The following is a 6,612-nucleotide window of genomic DNA, read 5'->3' as shown; positions in this document are numbered from 1 at the left end:
CCCATGTTAAAATAGGCTAAACTGACACAGGTCGTGTTCAACATGTTCAACAACTTCTTCTTGGTCAAACACGCCGCGTGCCCACTTTTCAGTGTAAATCCAACACAGCACTTGTACTCCTCTGACTCCGAATCCAAACTTGATTTTTCCAACTTTTTCGTTCTTCGCCCGATCATCCTAAAATCTTCACCAATGCTTCCCGGCATCTCCCAAAGCGCGTTCTAACCTCCGGTTTACCTGAAAAAACTTGAAAGCGTGAAAATAAGGTTTTTCTAGAGACTAGCATGAATTGCATGAAATGCACGAAAAATGAATAACAACTATGCTAAATAGATGCATAAAAGGGACTAAAAGGTGTGCAAAAAGGTGCACAAAATGCACCTAACAAATCTCCCCAAGCTCAGACCTTTCTTGTCCTCAAGAAAGAAAAAGAACCAGATGAAACAAGATGACTTCTAGATAGCAAAAAGAAACATAGAGCAAAAGGGGACATAAAGATCCTAAAAGCTAAGAATGAATGCATGTAATGAAAACCATGAAAAAGAAATACATGTACGAAAGAAACTAGAGAGAAATGAACCAAAGAAAAATTTAAGAACACAAGAAATCTTTTTATTTATTTTTATAAATATGAACATATAAGATCAAACTTTACATCGATGGGGCTCCAATCATTAATACCTAGGCAACCATTCTACTACCTTCCACATATCATAGACTCCCAAAGTTAAGAAGACCACGAAACGGTGTAACCCAATAATCCAACCATAGTTTTATTTAAACTTCATACCCTAATTAGCTTTTGTGAGCGAAAATAACACAGTTCGGGATCTCATGTCCTTAAGACTAGATGGTCAAGAATCAGAATCGACATATCCTTAAGTTGGTTGATTTGATGACTAGTCGGGTGTCTTCCTTCTCGGGGTACATATCCTTTAAAGGGTCCAACAAATTTATCATATTCAGCTCTTGTGGTTGGTCTACTGGTGAAAGGAGTTTCTCATTGCTAGTGGGTAGCTTAGCCTCTTTTTGTCAACCTCCAAGACCTCCTCTACAACTTCCATGTCAGCATTCTTAATTTCTACTTCTTCCTCGACAACCTTCTCCACTTCTAAATCTTCCTACTCTTCCCTGTCTTCTAATTGCAGTCTTGGTCCATGAAAGTTTTCCCCATCGTTCAAGGTGATGGCAGACTGCTTCAGTCTGTGATGGTAGTTTGCCTTGAGTTTCCAGTATACTCACAGATTGAGTAAGTCGTGCAATTTGTTGCTCTAAGCTTTTTAGGCTATCATTGGTTGTTTCCTGGAAGATTTTGGTAGTATTGGGGATGCTTTTCACAATATCTTCCATGGACATGCTCAAGGTTTCAGTTTGTTTGGGAGGCAGAGGATATGGTTGTTGGAACTGTGGAGTTAGCTGGTATTGGTCATTTCCCCAAGCTTGGTATGGGTTTTGGCATTGATTATTTCCCCAAGCATGGTTGCTTTCTCACCATTGATCATGTTGAGGTTGATCATAACTCCAATGGTTTGGCTAGTAGTAGCTTCCCCTTTCTTGCAGTTCCTCCCATTCCCCTTGTAAATATGGACACATGTTGGTATGATGCCCATTTTGAGTGCAAAAATCAAAAGGAATAAGTGTGGGTTGCACACTTTGGTCATTTCTAATGATCATAATTAACTGAGTTAGCTCAGAAAGTTGGTCTTCAATGTAAGGAGTATTCATTTCTGAGCAACACTTTTTTCTTTGTTTTTTTTTGTTTCTTTTATAGAAATGTACCAGCTCACAAAAATCTTGGCATAAACAATTAGTTACACCGTGTCCCCGGCAATGATGCCAATTTGTTAAGCGTGTTAAACCCAACAAATGATAGGGTATGATATACTCCAAAAGAACACTACTATGTTGCACTAAAAGATAGTACAAGGCAAGCAAGGTTGATCCACAGAGACACAGGACAATCAGTCTATATCTCTTTATGCAAGGTACTTCGATCCCCAACAGTAAAGAATAGGGATTTTGAATACAATGATTAAACAAACAAATTTAAGACATAAGTAATCGACCAAATGAGTAAATTAATTTTAAAAATTGTAAGGACTCCAACTCTATGTATGACAACTTAGCAATGCGATTCCAAAATGACATGATACTTGCTCAATTCTATCTAAGTTGGTACTTGAAAGTGTTCACTAGCTCTAACACTTCCCATTCACCACATTAATTAACCAAAACAAGCTCTTTGATTAACCCTAACCTTATTAACCTAATCTAAACAAGCTCTTAGAATTAGATTAAAAGATTGCATTAAGCTTTATGTGAATGTTCCCAACAACACCCAATACTCCTCATAAGCTCGGGAGTGTAAGAATGTGTGAATAAGATTTACACTAAATTCATTCAATGGAAATCAGTTTGGTGCTTGTTGCTTAGTCCAATTTGAAAAACAATTATGGGTTTTGCAAAATAGATAACTTGAATGACCTAACCCTAATTCAAATGGCCAATAAGAATCATAATTAGAATCAAGCATTTTATTACAGCAAAATGAAATTCACTAGATAGAAATTAAAAGCAAACATCAAGTCATATGATTGAAATCACAACCCAGAAGTCAAAACATGAAGTTGGAGAAACTAGGGTTCTAGCCATAGATGGCTAGAACAAGACCACAAGTTGAAAAGATGGAAATAATGTGCAATTACAACTTACAAATAAGAGAATAATGTTTCTAAATGATAAATGATCAAATCCTTGCAAAAACCTTTGAATTTCCCTCACCAATAGTGCTCTAATATGATGTGTGTATCTAAAAATGACCCTTATCCCGTAATATGAAAGATAGGAAAAACTGTCAAAAGGCAGTTTTTGGGTCGAACACGGCCCGTGTCAAAATAGGCTAAAGTGACATGGGTTGTGTTCAGCATGGTCAATACGCCCCATGTTAAAATAGGCTAAACTGACACGGGTTTAGTTTAGGATGGTCCACAGCTTCTTCTTGGTCAAACACGCCCCGTGCCCACTTTTAAGTGTAAATCCAACATGACCTGTGTACTCCTTTGACTCCGAATCCAAACATTATTTTTCCAACTTTTTCGTTCTTCGTCCGATCATCCCAAAATCTTCACCAATGCTTCCCGACACCTCCCAAAGCGCATTCTAACCTCCGGTTTACGTGAAAAGAACATGAAAGCGTGCAAATAAGGTTGTTCTAGAGACTAACATGAATTGGATGAAATGCATAAAAAATGAATAACAACTATGCTCAATAGATGCATAAAAGGGACTAAAAGATGTGCAAAAAGGTGCACAAAATGCACCTAACAGCAGCACCAGAGTACGCCACGTGACATGGTCGGCCGCCCACTCCTCTAGCAGCATCGATATCCTTTACGAACATTGTTTTAAGCAATTCGTGGGGATTATGATTGGATGGGTCCCAGTCGGGCACTCGCGGGTATGATGGCGAGAAACTGATGTTTAGAGTGTCTCCAGGTGGAATCGCATTACCTTTGGCCGACCATTGGTACTTGTCTCGATGCTTGGTTCTTGCTATTGTGAAAATATCCTCTTCTTTGATTGGTTGTTTGCTTGCTTCCTTGCGGGTTCTTCCATCTTTTTGGTCAGCTTTGAACTTTGATTGTAGGGTCCTTGCTATTTCTATTAGGTCTCCATTCAATTTCTTGTCCGCTACATCTCTTTTGAGTATCACATATTCTTTGGTTTCGTGTTTTTTGCTCTCGTGGTATTCATAATATTTGTTTGTCCGCTACGTCTCTTTGTTATTTCTGTTAGGTCTCCATTCAATTGCTTTTCCGCTACTTATCTTTTGAGTATCGCACATTCTCTGGTGTCGTGTGTTTTGCTCTTGTCATATTCACAGTATTTGTGTTTTTCCCTCTCCATCCATTGTGGGGTTTTTTTCTATGCTGTGTACTTCCGACTTGTGGCTCCTCAGGTCGTGTTTGATGAACAGATGGAATATGCAGGGGGAATGTCTCGAATGTCTGCTCTGTTTGTCGTGGTTTCCATCTTTGCGCTCTTTATGGTTGTGGCGGGTGTAGGAGTCGGTTGATTCTTGTTTGAGGTAGGCGTTCAATTGAGACTTTAAATTTGCTTATTTATGTTCTTCTCCTTCGATCTGTCATAGGTATTTCTCGACCTTGTATTTAAGCTCATCTCTAGATTTTGGTACCGTGTCTTGAATTTTTCTTGACAGGGGGCCTGGGAGTAGCCCCTGGGCGAAGGCGACTATGACTAAGAGTTCTTCATGGCCTGGAATGCTTAAAGTTGCTAAGTTGAACCGGTTATAATATGCTTGAATGAAATCTCCCTCCTTTTTCTTGCATGCCATGATCAAGTTAGCATCTCCTTTGACTTTTCTCAACTACATGAAGTTGTGGAGGAATAGATGTGTCAATTGTTCAAAGTTGGAGATGCTTCCTGGTCGTAACGCCTTGAAACAGTTGTTGGCGTTTCCTAACAGTGTAACCGAGAAGTAGGTGCATGTCATCATCCATCCGAAGCGATGTCATCATCCATTCATAAGTGTCTATGTGTTCATCAGGATCTGTCATGCCGTTATATTTTGGGATATTTGGGATCATGGCGAAATGTGGTATTTCGTAATGTAGGATCTCCTGGAAAAATGCTGAGCTAATGCTTGATACTGAGTCGTGCATGTGTGGATATGTGAGTGCTCCACTAGCCATTGCGTGCTACATGTGATAGACGCTGACGTACCGTTGATCATATTCCTAATGGTACCTATGGTTGTACACCAGCATTATAACATCCGGAATCAAGATGGTCAATTATGGAAATGAATTCCCTTTTTAGGGGCCAACTCGTCGAGTTTATGGCATAAAGTCGACGTGTTGGAAGCTTTTGGGGTGCGTGTTTTAAGGAACAACTCGTCAAGTTGGTATAGGGAAACTCGACGAGTTGGACGCAATGTTAGTAAACCCTAATTTTAGGTTTTCGCACCCTATTTAAAGACCTTAACTCCCTTTTGTTGGCCTCCTTACCAGCCTCCTTGTCCAGAAAACCCTTATTTTGTGTATTATCCTTCACGGTTGAGTGTGTGAGCTTGGAGAGTTGGTTTTTGGTGTTCTTTGGAAGGAGTTTGAAGAATGAAGGTGCTTCGTTTGAAAGGAAGGCTTTGGATCCAGAAATTTTCCATTTGTTGTCTTCCTTTTTGAGGTATAAAGTCGAAACCTTGTGTTGTTATCTTCTAGATCTCTCTGTGGGATGTTTTAGTTTGATTTTTGGGTGTTTGATTGGGTTGTCCAAAGGTTAAGGGTTTCAGGGGTTATTATGCTTGATCTGACCCTTTTATGACCTCTCTTGGCATAAAGTTGCAACTTTTGCTAATTCCTAAGTGTTATCCATGCATTAAGTCCTTTATTAAGCTATTTTGGGCTCTAAAGTTCCTTTCATGCATGCATGAACGTAAAGTTGGAAACTTTACGTGATAATCCAACCTTGTGATGCTGGATCTGTGTTTTGGGAGTTTGTTTTGAGAGTTTAATAGCTTAATGGGTTAAGCCTCACTCTATTAAGTCAAGGATTCAGGATTGGGTTCATTGTAATGATTTTAAGGGAAAAGTTGGAAACTTTACCCTTCTAGTCATCATTTAGGAAGAGATCTGAGATTGGAAGCTTTTAGATACGATGGAAACAGCTGAGTGCATTTAGCTGTTTGATTCCTGGCCAACTCATCGAGTTTAGTAGAAGTCGGCGAGTTGATGCGAATTTTCCCGATCTATGCATTTAATAGGGAAACTCGGCAAGTTGGGTCAACTCGGACCATTGACTTTGACTTTTGACTTATAGTTAAGGGAATTATTGGCATAGTATAAGGCTCGTATGGGGTTGGGCCCAATTTGGAAAATTGGTCCATTAGTGGGCTTTGATGGATCTAGTAGTTTCTGGTATTTTGGGCTTGAGTTGTTAATAGGTTATCGGGATACAAAGTGTTTGAACTAGAAAGAATGGTTGGGCCTTAAGGCAGGGCCATGTTAGGAGTTTGGGCTCAATTTGGAAAATTGGGCCATTGGTTGATTAGTTGGCTTTTGGGCCTTTGAAATTGTAGTTTAGGTCTTGGGCTTGGTCAAGGCTAGGTTTGGGTAAAATGGTCCTTTTGCATCAGGAATGGAGTTGTGGTTATGAATTGGAGCCTAATTGTTAATTGGGTGTATTATTGATATTGCTAGCTCAGGAAGCCGTTAGGGCAGCAGCTAGGGATTCTTTCAGTGAGCTTCTACAGTTCGAGGTGAGTCTCTTCAGTATATTCATGGGTCGAAGGAACCAATTCTGGCCCATTATGTGTTATGTGGTATGATACTTGTTCTATGATATGTGGTATGGTAGTTCTCTCCATGATACAATCATGGAAGACCCCGGGGGTAGCCCGAGTCAGTTGGATATCAGACCATGGGGGTGCCCATGGAATTCCAGGCAAAGACCATGGGGGAGACCATGACATTCCAGAGAAATACCATGTGGGGGAGCCCATGGCAATTATATGTATGTTGCATGATATTCTGTGGTTGTATGTTTATGGTATTTTGGGAACTCACTAAGCTTTGCGGTTACAATTTTCAGTTTATG

This window comes from Lactuca serriola, chromosome 7, assembly GCF_051521515.1.
Source record: "Lactuca serriola cultivar US96UC23 chromosome 7, Lser_US96UC23_V15, whole genome shotgun sequence".
In the NCBI taxonomy this organism is placed as follows: domain Eukaryota; kingdom Viridiplantae; phylum Streptophyta; class Magnoliopsida; order Asterales; family Asteraceae; genus Lactuca; species Lactuca serriola.
This window is presented reverse-complemented; position numbering follows the sequence as displayed.